The following is a 15,123-nucleotide window of genomic DNA, read 5'->3' as shown; positions in this document are numbered from 1 at the left end:
CTAGAATATCGAAAACATACGAAAACCTTCTCATTCAAATGTTGAGGCTAAGCAAGCATTCGAAATTCTCTAATAATTCCATTCACTCGAAATTCTGTAAGAATTTCATTCGAAATTCTGTAAGAATTTCATTCGAAATTCTGTAAGAATTTCATTCGAAATTCTGTAAGAATTTCATTCGAAATTCTGTAAGAATTTCATTCGAAATTCTGTAAGAATTTCATTCGAAATTCTGTAACAATTTCATTCGAAATTCTGTAACAATTTCATTCGAAATTCTGTAACAAATTCATTCGAAATTCTGTAACAATTTCATTCGAAATTCTGTAAGAATTTCATTCGAAATTTTGTAAGAATTTCATTCGAAATTCTGTAACAATTTCATTCGAAATTCTGTAACAATTTCATTCAAAATTCTGTAACAATTTCATTCGAAATTCTGTAACAATTTCATTCGAAATTCTGTAAAAATTTCATGCGAAATTCTGTAACAATTTCATTCGAAATTCTGTAAGAATTTCATTCGAAATTCTGTAAGAATTTCATTCGAAATTCTGTAAGAATTTCATTCGAAATTCTGTTAGAATTTCATTCGAAATTCGGTAAGAATTTTATTAAGAAATTCTGTTAGAATTTCATTCGAAATTCTGCAAGAAATCCATTCGAAATTCTGCAAGAAATCCATTCGAAATTCTGTTAGAATTTTATTCCAAACTCTGTTTGAATTTTATTCGAGACTCTGTTAGAATTTTATTCGAAACTCTGTTAGAATTTTACTCAAAACTCGGCAATAATTTCATTGGAGATTTTGCAGGAATTTCATTCGACACTAAGCAGGAAGTTCATTTGAAAATCAGCAGGAATCAGGATTCCAAATTCTCCAAAAATGTCATTCGAAATTTTGTAAAAATTTCATTCGAAATTTTGTAAGAATTTCATTCGGAGTTCTGTAAAAAAATTATTAAAAATTCTGTAAGAATTTCATTTGAAATTCTGTTATAATTTCATTCGAAATTCTTTAAGAATGTCATTCAAAATTCTGTAAAAATTTCATTTGATATGAAATACTGTAAAATTTTCATTTGAATTCTATTAGAATTCTATTCCAAATGCTGTAAGAATTTCTTTCGATTTTGTATAATTGCTTTTGATTTCTTGCTTTTTTGTTTTTTTTTTTTGTAAGAATTTCATTTGAAATTCTGTAAAAAATCATTTAAAATTCTCTAAGAATTCACTTGAAATTCTGTACGAATTTCACTAGATATTCTATAAAATTTTCACTCGAAGTACTATAAGAGTTTCACTCGATATTCTGTAAGAATTTCACTCGAAATTGTTCTAGAATTTCAATCAAGGATTTCACAAAAAAAAATCGTAAGGAAATATTTGATAATTTCACAAAATTGCACAAGAATTGCACAAGAACATCTACGAAACTAGAATTTTAAAATACCTAGAATTTAAAGAAAATTTCAAAAAATTAGCTTCCTTTCGAATCCACATGATAAGGACAAGTTTCTTCTAAATATAATGTCACCACCGCATCTCACATCGCTTCATCCCAACCTGGTTGACAAACATGGATTTCATACTCCCACCCATAAAGCATAATATTTTGCACTAATTGGAAGTCAACTCTGCTGCCCACCAAGTATCAAACCGACTCTCACCGGACGGACAGCGCAAATTACTGAAACACATGTACCTGCGGCCCACCACCTGCGACCAGGTTGTTCTTCTTCAACAGTCAGCTTACGGCAGTGTTCCCCGGCAGAAGAACCAGTATTCTGCAATTGGAATAAAATTAATAAATTGAGCGCAATCGCAGGCGCGCGCGCCAATGTCCGCAATCGCTCCCGGTTGGTCAATTAGGGTGTGGCTTATCTTTCAAATGTTTTCTTGAAAGTGAGTGTACTCCTCTGATTTTAAATTTTAATGAATATTCAAGGTATAAAATATGACCCTCAGCCGGGGTTGAATTCTGAGAAAGTTGAGAGTATCTTTCACTTATCACTTTCTGTAAACAATCATGATCCGCTACACGTCACGAGAGTTTGTTTAGGGTCTACTACTACAGCTCTGAAAATATCGTCAGTGCATGATAAAAGTCAGCTAAACAAGTTTCAAACCAGGCGGCACTATTGCTATCGGATGCTCGGGAATTGTTCATTATGCCAGTAAAGTAAAATACCTACTTCGAGTGATAAACAAGCGAGAAAAATAGGTTTGCTGTCTTATTGAGGCTCTCCTTCGCTGCTGCTATTCATCAAGCTTGTTACAACTTGCGAAACATTGCCGATCATGGACCGATACAGATGCGATCCTTTTCTTTGGTTGCTTTGATCGTGATAACATAACTTTGCTATTTTTGATTCAGTTTTCAATCACCATTTTCTTTAAAATTAAATTTTAAAAAGTTTGTAGAACATCAAATTTGTATACAACTATAACGAGTGTAAGCAGTGTAAGATGTTTTCCTCGAAAGGATTCCAGATTCTACTAAAATTAAGGAAATTTAAACCACACCCTATTGGTCGGAGTCAGTCACCGAACGCGCGCGCCTCCGTTCGTTATCTGGACTGCACTGACTTAAAAACTGGCTGACGGGCAGCAACTAAGACGACGACGACGACGGTGGGCACGAGCCACACATGTTACCGGTTGGCGGTGGTGCGTTGGCCGAGTGCTGGACGCGTTGTTGTTATCAGTTTAATTGATGATCGTAAATAATTTATCGAAATTGAGTTTTTATAATTTGCCGGCGAACGGCGCGAAGGTAGTGAGTTTGTTTCCTTCCGAAAGGTGAATTTGAGTTTGTGTAAAGCGAGTGGGTTTCTGCGATTAGCATTGGGCATGCTTTGCTCAATTATTGGTTACTTCAAATTGAGTAGAAGTTGAAGCATGATTGACCGCCCGCAGCTACTCCGTTATTGCAAGATCAGCTGTACTCACACAGGGAACCATAATACGCTCCTCAGGATAGGTAACATCCTCAGTGTGAATACTGGTGCTTTCATTATTATAACAAACAATACCGGCGCCGGCTGCGTCCGAATGCAGGTCAATTTGGGGATGAGCGGGAAATGTTGACGTGTTACTTGCTTTATAGAAGCCAAGGAGTCCTCTGCAATTCCACAAGAAAACACTTGGGAGTTTGGATATGATAAAGGATTCGTTTTAGTAAACGATAAATATGTAATTTGAAACGAATACGTGAACATATATACGGACGTGCAATACCGATAATGCGGTTGCTAAGCAAACAAGACACGATCCGGATTCCGTAGCTCGCCCACAAAGGAGCATGCAACAGATTCAACGGATGAAACACTACTGTAGAATTTTCGTTTTTTTTTTTTCGCTCGCATGGTTTGTTTTTTATTCTCCCGCACAATGCGAACCGGACACAATTGATCCGGATTCCGTCGCTCCGTTACTTTAATTTGAGATATGACGAAGGCATCCAGTTGGTCTAATTGGCAAAAGCATGAGAATTCGATTTAGAAAACGATGAGTTCAATTCCCAATCCAACCGAGATTTTGATGGGCTCTTTTAATAGTTAAATTCGTACTTTGTAACACACAATACAAATGTCTACTTATAAGAACATTCAGTGAAAGATGTAAGTTCAATTGAAAGAAGCAGTTTGGATAAGATTGAGCGATTTCAACGCATTGATTCCACAATTACAAACACAAGGCATTTTGATAGTTGATGTCAATTTCATATTTCTGAAGATGTCTGGCAAATTATTAGTATTGAGCGATTTTCAGAAAACAACCAAATAATTTGAATAAATTTAGTTTAACCACAGACAGACGTAACAGCTTGAACAATTATCTATTGAAAACATAGCCACGTGAACATTCACGCCCAATGCTGAAAAATACTATATTTTGCCAACCGCGAACTAGATGGCAGTAGTGGACGGTATAGTTGATAAATCCAGGAAACAATCCATTGGTTTTGATTTTTCTGCTAAGAGGCGCGTTTATCAATTTGGCTTTTTGCATCTCAAAATTCTAAATAATTACAAGTGAGGCATCTTCAGTAAAGTTGATCAGCAAATCAATTGCTGTCCGATAGACACTCGATTGCTTCTGTTTTTTTCCGCTAGGTGGTGCTTACTGTGAATGTTTTCATGTCATGATTCTGGATAGATAGAAGAGAGTCGTCTTTGGCAAAGTTGAATAGGAGATAGAGGGTTATCTAGAAGACACCAGAATAATATTGGTTTTTCCGCTAGGTGGCTATTGAGCGTTTATTAGATTTATTGTTTGTATCTCAAGATTTTAATTGAATGGAAGAGAAGTGTCTTCGGCGAAGTGAATCTGGAGATGAAGAGCTATCCAGTAGTCACTCGAATGGTTCTGATCTTTTTTTACTTTTTTTAGAGATGTATTCGGTAGACATTAGGTTGCTTTTGATATTTTTCACTAGGTGTCGCCAGAAAAGTTTCAAGATTTTGTACATTTGTATCTCTTGGTTCTAAATAGGTAGAAGGGTAGTGTTTGGAGTCTCGATTGATACTGAATTTTAGTGGAGCTAAGGAATGTTCATATCTTTAAATTCTTTAAATTCTGAAGAATAGGAAGAGAAATGTAATCGGCAAAAGCTGTGGATTGCATCTGAAATTTTCCGCTAGATGGTGATAGTGAGTGTTTTTTTTTTTTTTCATTTTAAATGTTTGTGACTTCAAATTCTGAATTAATAATAAAGAGGTATTGTCGGCAATATTGATCAGAAGAATTGTGCGGTGATCTCCCAAATGAATCTAAAGTTACCCATTGGGTAATATCTAAGAAGACTTTGTACATTGAGTATAGTTTTATAGGGTATAAACAAGTTTAAAATTTTCCGCACAAATTGAATTGTTAAACTGGAGGAAACGATCAAATATTGCTTATATTCAAGTTAGGGTACGTATTCACCACTCTAAACCTAAACTTTTTTGAATTTTTTTTTTTTTTTTTTTGAATACTCTTGATATATTAAACGAAATCATTAAATCTATGTTAGCAAGGAAAATATAAGATCTGGACAGAAATTGTATGTTTGTGTTTAAAATTGAAGTTACTATTACCTGGTAGTCCTGTGCGCCGCCACCGCCTCCGATCTATTTTACGCCGTTTAATGCATCGGCGAAGCGCCAGAAGTATTTCAGCTCGAAAAAGTCAATCATATTATAAGAAATACCGCAGGGAAAATTTAGGTGCTGCACTAGGAATACTTATAGAAAATCGTAGATCAATATATCAAACAATTTCTCTTAAAAGTTGTCCAAGAAATTATCCACTGGATCCCCAAGGAATGCTTCTACGGATCCCATCAAGAATCATTTCAAAGATTTTTTTGAGAATATCTTCTGAAGTTTAAATTAATCGAGAAATGATTCCTGGGAGTCCTCCAGATTTTTATTTTCAAAAATTCGTGTTTGTTTAAGATTTTTCCGGGCTTCATGCTATATTTTTTTCAAATTTCCTTCCATAAATTTCGAAAACAATCCAATTATTATTGCTGGAACTTATCCATGCATTTCTAAATGCAAATTCTGCAAGAATTCTCTCAAAAACGTAGAAGATAAATCTCCAGGGTTTTTTACTGAAATTTTTCTATGATTCTCCGCATGCAATTATCCAACAATTCCAACAGGAATTACTCCACACGTGCCTCAAGAGATTCATCCAGAATTTATCAAAAAAAAATTCAATAGATTATGAACTTTTTCGTGGAAAAGTCAAGGAAATCCTCTAGAGACACCTCTAAAGATCTTTGAAAATTTACCATCAGATTCTTCCAGAAGTTTCATAGTGGATCCTCACAAATATTTATCCAGGGATGTCTACAAGTTTCTCCTCGATTCTTATCATAAATTTACCTTTTTCCATGTAAAATCGCTAAAGGATTGCTCCAGAGTTTTGAAATGTGTTTTTATATAATATTTTTCTTAAGGAGTATTAGGGACATTTACTAATTGGAATTCTCCTAGTAATTTCTTCAGGGATTCTCACGAGGAATTTTTTGATGATTAACTTTTATGAATTGTACTATGAGTTCTTGTACTCTTTCTAGCACTTTTTCAAAACTGTGTCATTCCTGCATACATTTCTTGAAACATCCCAGTCATCTTTCAAACGCATGAGAAAAATATCGTGTATGTTACCGTAAGTAAAATTGGTCAAAAAAGAACTCAATGAACTAGGAAGACTTATAAAACACTACACATTGATTCTATCGAAGGTGCTGGAGAGATTTCCCCTAGATATTATTTCTATATTCCTAAGTTATTACTTAAGGATGCCACAAAAAATCAGTGTTCTTTTGATTTTTGTCAAGATTAAAAATATTTCCATAAGTCCGTGAATCGCTGGCCTCTTATTTAAAACATGTCATACAGCCCATCTTCAATCGTTCAGCGATTGGTTCGTTCGGTTTCCCAACACGCGAACAAATGAAGATTGTCCAACCCGATGAGAATCGTTTGCACATCAGACGAAAAGTCCTTTATCGGAACTCCTGCGAGATGCTTGTATCGCTGCACCACTTCTGCGTACCGAACATTCTGCTTCGGAAGCTGCAGCTCAGACACCGGTTGCGTGTTAAACAGCGGAAACTTCTCCCTCGAACCGTTCGCCAACATCATCATTTCGACACTTCGAAACTCGTTCTCAAACCGGTTGATCTTTCCGGTCCACGTGACGATCAACGGCTCGAGTGTCCCTTCTGCCTTCAGCCGTTTTGCGAGCCCATCATCCACCAAAGTCGCCAACGATCCTTCGTCAAGGAATGCGACGGAATCGTGTTCGCTTGCAAATCCAGCAAGACCGGCTGGTCATCTCGCTACGAGTAGCTTCGCTTCGGCTTGTACTCGTGCACATGCACGAACTCCTTCTTCCGAGTGTTCTCCTGGGTCGTTCATCGACAATTTGGTGAATTCCGCCACTTCGGAGACTATGTCGGTCGTAAAGTTTGTGAGCATCCTCAGCGGACTGTCCACTCTGCCCCGCTTGTACCGGGCCCAATCCAGCTTGTAGCTTGGCGGCAGCTTGTCGACTAACTCCTGCACCAGCATCGGGTTATTCAGGTGATCGTTCAGTCCTGCGGCTTCCAAATGGGCGCAAAATTTATGAACGTCTCCAGACGATCAGCTCTCGGCACTGGACCGCTCCTCACCTTCGTCAGCAGCGTCTTCAACAGCTTCTCGGGCTTCTCGAACAGGCTTAGAAGGTGCCGAATAACATCCGGAACAGAATCCGGCAGAAGTAAACGGCTTCTGACTGCCTCGAGCGCGTCTCCTTGTGGACAGTCCAGCAGCCGCTGTGGTGTGTTCGAAGATGCTGATGAATAGCGGCCATACTTCCGCTTTTCCGCGAAATTTGGGAAGGTGCTGTGACACCACTTTTCGAGCGGCCAGCTGCTCTCTCGTAATTCGGCCGACGGCTCGCTCCGACCTATCGCTAACTTCGCTATATCTCGAGCTTCGAACCAACGCTTCGGCCCGTCGCCGGCATTGTTGCTATGACGACTACTTTCCACTCGATCCTCCGACAATTCGTTGCTTGTTTTCGTCGGTTTCGACCACTTCCCGCACTTTCTTCATCTCCGTCCCTATCAACTCTCTTTGACTTTATTTCCGCTCACAATGGATCTCTCTTTGGATACGCTCCACGAAAATCGACGACCGACAGCATTTTGGCAACTGCCTCCTGCTCGTCCAACCACTCGTAAACTTTCTGCTTCGGATTGTCTGCCGAAGCACCACCAACATCGCCATTTTGGTCCTTCAACGCGTTAACTCTATTAACGCTGCTAGCATCCCACTTTTTCACAAAATCCCTCTCCGCAGCCAGTTGAGCATCTAACATCTCTTGCTCGTGCTGCAACTGCTGCTCCTCAATCTCGCGTTGCACCTGGGATTCTAGCTCATCCATCTCACGACCTTGTTTCATCTGCTCTTCCTTCCACGCCTTCTGCCGAGCGAGCAACTTCTTCCACGCCGCTATCTGCTTTGCCAAAGCTTTCTCCTTGACTAGTTGTTCCTCTTCCAACTACTTTTCAATTGGATCAACGTCGGAACCAACTCCCTGAGTGGACCCTCCATCGCTTTTCTTGCCGGACTCCTCTTCTCGTCGGTCGCATCCGGAACTCTTAGCTGCTGAACACTGCTTGGGACACACTGTGGGCACTTCTCACGCCTCATCGACGCGGCAGTGCTGCCAGAACAACCGCCTTGAAACATACAAAAAAAATATCATTTTCTCTGGGATTACTCGTCTACCTCGAACTCTCTATGACTCATTCGAAAGGCAATAAGTTAATCTTACTTCAACGATGTTTCGAAAAAATAAAATTGAAGTTTGTTTACTAAATTTTTAATTAAATGTGACATTTTTTAAAAATTACACCGAAAAACATAACTAATTTTCACAACATCGGATCGACCAAATAGTCAAACTGGTATGGCATTAAAACCGTTATGTAATAATCTTTAAAGAGCACTTGCAAACTTTTGGCGGAAAATCTGAAAACTATTATTGGGGTACCTTGCTCTTTTAATTCCGCACTAATTGCTTATCTTTGACAGATACGCGTAATTCGACTATTACTAGTAGCTTTCATCAGTGTCAGTTACCAGTGGATAAGGCGATTTAAAAAGGAAATCAAATATTATGCTTTCAGTAACAAAAAGTTCAGTAAACTTCAACAAAAAAATATTTCAGAAATTCAAGATCCAAAAAAGCAATGTATTCGAATTTTCAGAACCAGGGTTCAGAATTCTCATTCATTTTCCCGAAAATGGATTCCTCCCTCACAATCCACCGTCTCTTCTGAAAAAAAAATGTGATCGTAGATTTTTATTTAAATTACTTATACATGGTAAAAAATCACCATGTTCGATTGAAGAGATCTCTTGACTCAATTCAATACATCTTGAATTCTTTGGGCTAGCTCTACTGTCTTCAGCACTGAAATGGAATGAAGTGAAAAATCGTAGGTTTTGAACATCACGCCTCTTGTATGAGAGCAATCATCGACAGCTCGTTGTAGAAAGCGATTGAGATTAATTCAAATCCTTCGAATAGATGCGAGTTGGTGTCGAGGTATGATTCTAGCCTTGCACGCCGAAGATTGAAGGTTCGAGTCTGGGCCGGAAACGTTATTTTATTATTTTTTTTTTCAATTTCAAAGCTGTTTTTTTATACTGTCAAGATCGAACAATAGTGCAAATCCAAGAGCAGAATTATTGATATCATAGTGTTTATTTTTCACAGAAAATTCGATATTGGATCGCATATTGGATGAATATTCAGGAAATAACTCTGATAGAAATTACATTGCTACTACATTATAAAGCCCATGTATAATCTCAATGTGACTGTTATGCGGTTACAAGTACCGATGTGACAAAACAACTTAATATATTTATCGAAATTTTTGCAAACAATTTCACAGATTTCAGCAAGTTGATCGAAAGCGTTTATCATTTGATGGCTTCCCATGGTAATAACTAGGCATGGGCAGTATAAATGTAACACAATTTGGACAATATACTAATTGCCAAATCGCCCAATGCTGGCAGCAATTGCGCCTTTCCTCAACCAGAGGTGTGGGTGTGATCTCCAGCAGTTTGCTGTAGGTGGACCGATTCCAACGGAATAACGGATCGGTACTTTGCCCAAAGGAAACGAGAAAGTTCCAATCAATCTGCACACGGGAGCGCGAGGAAAGTGCGTTGCCATGTCTTTCCCGTGTGATTCCATCGAGCTCGAGGCCGAAGGATTAATTGTGAAAATTTACGTTCAAACCCGGGGAAATGGGCTTTGTTTCATCGATGGGGAAACCACGATCGTGCTCTTTTTATGTGTTTTGCTAATGAGTGGAATATGTTTCGCGAGAAATGAAACGAACGACGGATCAACTTCCTGGCCTGGAAAGACTTGCGCTGGGAAAGACGACGAACTCGATCTGAACGTTGTTGATGCTGCTCTCTTCTCATCAACGGCTGCTGGGGATTGGATGAAGGGCTAAAGGGAAATTCACGAAGGTCTTGTTGGCGCGAGAATGGGGAGCAAAGGAGTTATCTTCCGTCTAAATGGTGCGATGTTGTTTTGCTTTCAGTGTGGAACATGTTCCCAGCCATTTAAATATCCTAGACGAGGTGGAAATGGATTGGATCAATCACTGCTAGTTGTTTGTTGCTTGTAGAAGAAATTAAGGGAAACCATTGAATGAGGGGAAGGCTCAGACTGAGGATTTCCCACAATTTGTGCTTATATTTACATTTCAGTGAAAATTCCAGTTGATTAATGAAAATTATCAGAGAAAACTTCATCTCACATTATTGGATGATTTCGTGTAATCTCTAAAACTCTGATCTGAGAACGATTTTTTATTGAAGAGATTGGTAATTTTTATTTAGTGATCAATGATATTTTCAAATTTTCATTCAAATTTCGACGAATCGATTACTGAATATCTCTTTCCACGTTCATTTTGAAACAGTGTTGCAAAAAATAGTAGAAACATCTACACTGGTTTTCCTTCTCCAGGAGGTAAAGCTCATCATGTCTAACGAGAGCAAACGCGACAGTGTACAACCAAACAACACGACAGGCGACGACTGCGAAATTGAGACCGACCATTCGATTGCCAGTAAAAGCGTGTGTCGCGACGAAACCTACAACAAGGGCAGTTGCTTCTGGATCGATTGAGTGAGTGAAAACGGGACACAGGAATGCGTTTGTAATTCTGGAAAAATATGTTGTGACATGAGGGAAGCTGCTATGTTCTGCGAATGTGGAAAAGCTCTCTCTAAAAGTGATAAGTGAAATTTTCGATAAAGGTTAATAACTCATGCAGAACATTCATTTGAAAATCTGTGAAAATTTCGTTTAACATTTTATTACAATTTTATTTGACATTCTGTGAGTATTTAGTTCAAACTCTTATTTGAATATCTGTAAGAATTTAATTTGAAAATCGGCGAAAAAATAATTTGAATCTAAATAAAAAAAATTGAGAAATGAATTTGAAATTTTGTAAGAATTTTATTTGGAACTCTTTGAAGATTTCAATTCATATTCAAAACTGTATGCCAGTTTATTTTGAGCTTCTCATTTAATTTGAATTTGAAACTCATTACGAATCGCTCCGTAACCCTCCAATATATGCGCCCAACCCGTAAATCAAGCCCTAAATAGTAGAAAAAAGAGATCGCGCACCCCAGCCTGAAATCAATCCCCATTATTAATCGATTCCCACGAAGTCCAATTACCACATATTTATGTCCGGGGGCCTGACCGTGCACAATTTGCACACCATCCTTTGCGAGGGGCCACAAAAGGCTGCGATTGCTTTTTCTATATCTGACTCATGACTCCGCCAGAAGACACCACCAGCAGCAGCAGGAGCCTCAGCAGCATGTGATAGCTTCCTCATTCCCGTCGTCTAGTTGCAGACCGTAGAGACAACGACAACAAGTACCCTTCTATTTATTGGTCGAAGCAATAGCCGATAAAGAGCTTCCTAAGCGACGATGCAGCAGCAGCAGCAGCATGCAATACAGCATCTACTTCTACGGCAGCCTCTATCGGGTGAGAGGGGCCAGCAGTCGCAATTTGATACTCCACAGGTTGCACTACTCTATTATGATTTGTGGCGGATTGCTGCTTCGCGTGAACCCACCTCCGGCCCCGAACTGAGTGGCCACTAGGGTGGGCCAAAATTTTGCTTTGCCGGGAAAGTTTGGGGACTCAAGTTTCGATTCTTAGGACAAAGTTTTGATTTTCTGTTAATAAGTGGATACAGACATTTTATATATTTGTTACATTTAGCTTGAATGCCCTCAATGTGATTTTTGAAAGCCATTTTTTTTATCTAGCATGAGCCCTAGATACTGAACTTCATCTGACTATTTATTGAAACCCCTCTCGACGTGACAACATGTCTTCTTGAAGGTTTCTATTAAAGAGCTTTTGGTTTATAAGTTGAGTTTTGAAAGCATTTGGAGAAGTCTTCCATTTTTTTGCAAAAATGAAGAATAAATATCCAAAGTTTTTTGCAATCTACTACAGATGACACGCAGGCTTCGTCTTGTGGCGGATATACCTGTGGCATCCGCAAATAAAGATTTTCGACATTCAGGTGAGTCAGATGTGAAAAGGTTGTATAATATAGGTCCCAAATATGCTGCCTTGAGAAACACCAGCTCTTACAGGAAGTCTTTCAAACCTGGAGTTCTGATAATTAACCTGAAATGTACGATTTGACAGATAACTTTGAATTATTCTAACAATGTATTTTGAAAAATTAAAGTTTTTTTTTTATTTTACGATCAAACTTTCATGCCAAATACTGCGGAATGCTTTTTCTATATCTAGAAGAGAAAGACCAGTAGAATAGCCTTCAGATTTGTCGGAACGGATCAAATTTGTTACACGTAAAAGTCGATGAGTGGTCGAATGTCCATGGCGGATTCCGAACTGTTCATTGGCAAAAATTGAACTTTTGTTGATGTGGACCATCATTCTTTTCAAAATAACCTTTTTCAAAAAGTTTACTAATGGAGGAAAGCAAACTGATTGGACGATAGCTAGAAGCTTCTACAGGATGTTTGTCTGGTTTTAAAATTGGTACAACGTCAGCATTTTTCCATTTGTCAGTAAAATATGCCAACTGAAAACATTCGTTAAATAAATCAATCAAGAATGATAAGCTACTCTCTTGAAATTTCTTGATGAGGATATGTTCATATTTTTGAGATTTTTAATAATAGTTTTCCAAATAAGTCCTGTGAGACTGTGATTGAAAATGCTTTCGAAATCCTGAGAAACTTGATTTTCAATTGAACTAGTGAGTCCTTAATTCATATTGCGCGCTCTTTCAAACTCCATAGCACGTTTTTGAGCTTTCTTGCAAATAGTTAGTAAAAAATTGTTTTCTTCTTTCAAAGCCGGATTTTGTCAGAATTTTTGATGACTTCCGAAAGGGCTTAGAGCCAGGGACTAACTGAGAAATTATAAATCAAAATAAATGTTTCATAAAGAAGAAAAACGTTTTTTGGTTTATTTCTTTCTGCAGATCCTGCCATATTATTTTCATAGTAGGATCGTAGTAGTGCGTTGAAATAGTCTTTTCCTCAAATTTTTAAGGCGGATCAAGGGTTTAAGGTCATCGTCTATAACCCTGATTTACATTTTGCTTCACATTTTGGTATTGCAATGCCCCTTGCTTCAACAATTGGAATTTGTTAAAGTTTCGAGAGCATTGTCAATATAAAATTTTGTTTGCAAAAAAATGATAACATCAAGATTACTATCGATGTACATTTCATATATATTCCAGTCGGCTCGAAAATAATTGAAAGTGAATCTGAATCGCTGAAGTGGATCGTTTTCGAGATTGGATCTAGGTTTCAAATAACTGCTATACAGTAATACCTCGATAGCACGTAACTCGATTTTTATTTTCGTTACGTTATATCGAAGCAAAATATTTTTTTTTTCTTAAAAATTTCGTTCCACATGTCTGAAGTCTGAGGTCTGAAAATTGATATTATTGACCTAGCAGGCATTTTCACCCTTTCATACATATGTTTTCGATATTTCAGGAAAAATCTTTAGAGGAATCCTTGAACACTCGGAGATACTCTTTAAAAAATCATTGATGAGATCTTTCAGAAATCTTTAAAAAAAGTTAATGTTGAGCAGTCCATGGAAATTTCTAGCGGGCAATTATAGATCTTCAAGAATTTTGTTATGAAGAGCTCGTAGTAAAATTCTTAAAACAAATCCTTCTGTGATTTCTGTGACTAAATTTTTGAATGAATGTCCCAAGAATTCTTTAAAAATGTTTTTTTTTCAGAAATCATGAATAATAAACTAGAAAACTCCATTTGAAACAAGAACTATCTTCGAGGGATTTCCCATGGACAAGTTCCGAACGAATACGTGGTGGGATTATCGGCAGTTTTCTAGGAGAATTGGCTGGGGCAGGGATTTTCAACCTTGAAGCACTTTATGGAATATATTTATTTTTCGCGGAGCATTTTCATCATCACTGCGTTTGAAATCTGAATTGTTTTACATCACTTAATTGACCGTATAATCGTTATGAAGTTCGTGAAGTATGACATATTTTTAAAAATCTATCATTGATGCTGAAAAAAAAAACAATTTTTAAATTTTGACTGAGTGAACTAATTTGCAGAAGCATGCTGTTTATTTTTCATTTATTCAGAATGCCTTTTTCAGTTTTCCATAAGCTGTGATACGGGTCTTCAAACTTGCCAATTTTGTATGAAAATCAGCCTTTGTGCAATTTATTCGTGCCACCTCTTTGCATTTGGGCCTCTCAATTCTTATCAAGAAGGATTTGATTCATTCTATTGAGCAAACTTTTTTCTATCAAGGCTAAACTATGACAATTGGGTCCTAAAATGTTTAATGAAATCTTGTTTTTATTTAATGACACAAAAGAGCATGTCACTGCAACTATTTTAGCAATTTTTTCCGCTCAAATAACGGCTAAATCATATTTAAACTTTAATTTCAAAAATGGGTCCATAAATGAACCTTGACACTTTTGATCATGTTTGACGTTCGCTTAGTCGACAAAAACACCACAGGGCTTTTAGTTTTAACACTGGGGTTGTTCCTATCTGACATTTCGGAAGGGACACGGAAAACAAAATACACCTAAAATTAGAGTTTAAGGCAAGGGGTTTGACAAAATCTAAAGAAACACAAAAAAATGATTTTTGGACTTTAACAAACGAAAAACATTAAAAAAAAATGAGTAAACATGTGTTTTTGGCCTAAACTTAACCGTTTGGCACTAAAATTGGGACAGAGCTTTAGAACCCTATTATTCATCTAACAGAAGTAATAAGTAATAATGGTTGTTCGTACAATATTTAAAAATTCATGGCTTGAGAACGGCAGAATTGCTTTTGTTGGGAAATTTTCCGACTTTCAATGTTCGATCGAGCAACTAAGCGAATTACTGTAGCAAAATATTCATTTTTCAAGCCTTTATTAATGTGTATAAATAGGTTAACCACAAGTTCAGTACTCTCAAAAATTATCAGATTATTGACCAATCTCCGAACAGATTCCGGAAAA

At 37.4% G+C, this 15,123-nt stretch overlaps 1 protein-coding gene across 9 annotated transcripts in view; it reads left to right on the top strand.

Annotated features, from left to right (window-relative positions):
* LOC5578376 (protein tramtrack, beta isoform) overlaps positions 1-15,123 on the top strand; it is a 524,610-nt gene that overhangs the window by 335,669 nt on the left and 173,818 nt on the right. The window lies entirely within an intron of this gene.

Source organism: Aedes aegypti, chromosome 1 (assembly GCF_002204515.2).
Source record: "Aedes aegypti strain LVP_AGWG chromosome 1, AaegL5.0 Primary Assembly, whole genome shotgun sequence".
In the NCBI taxonomy this organism is placed as follows: Eukaryota; Metazoa; Arthropoda; class Insecta; order Diptera; family Culicidae; genus Aedes; species Aedes aegypti.
This window is presented reverse-complemented; position numbering and strand designations above follow the sequence as displayed.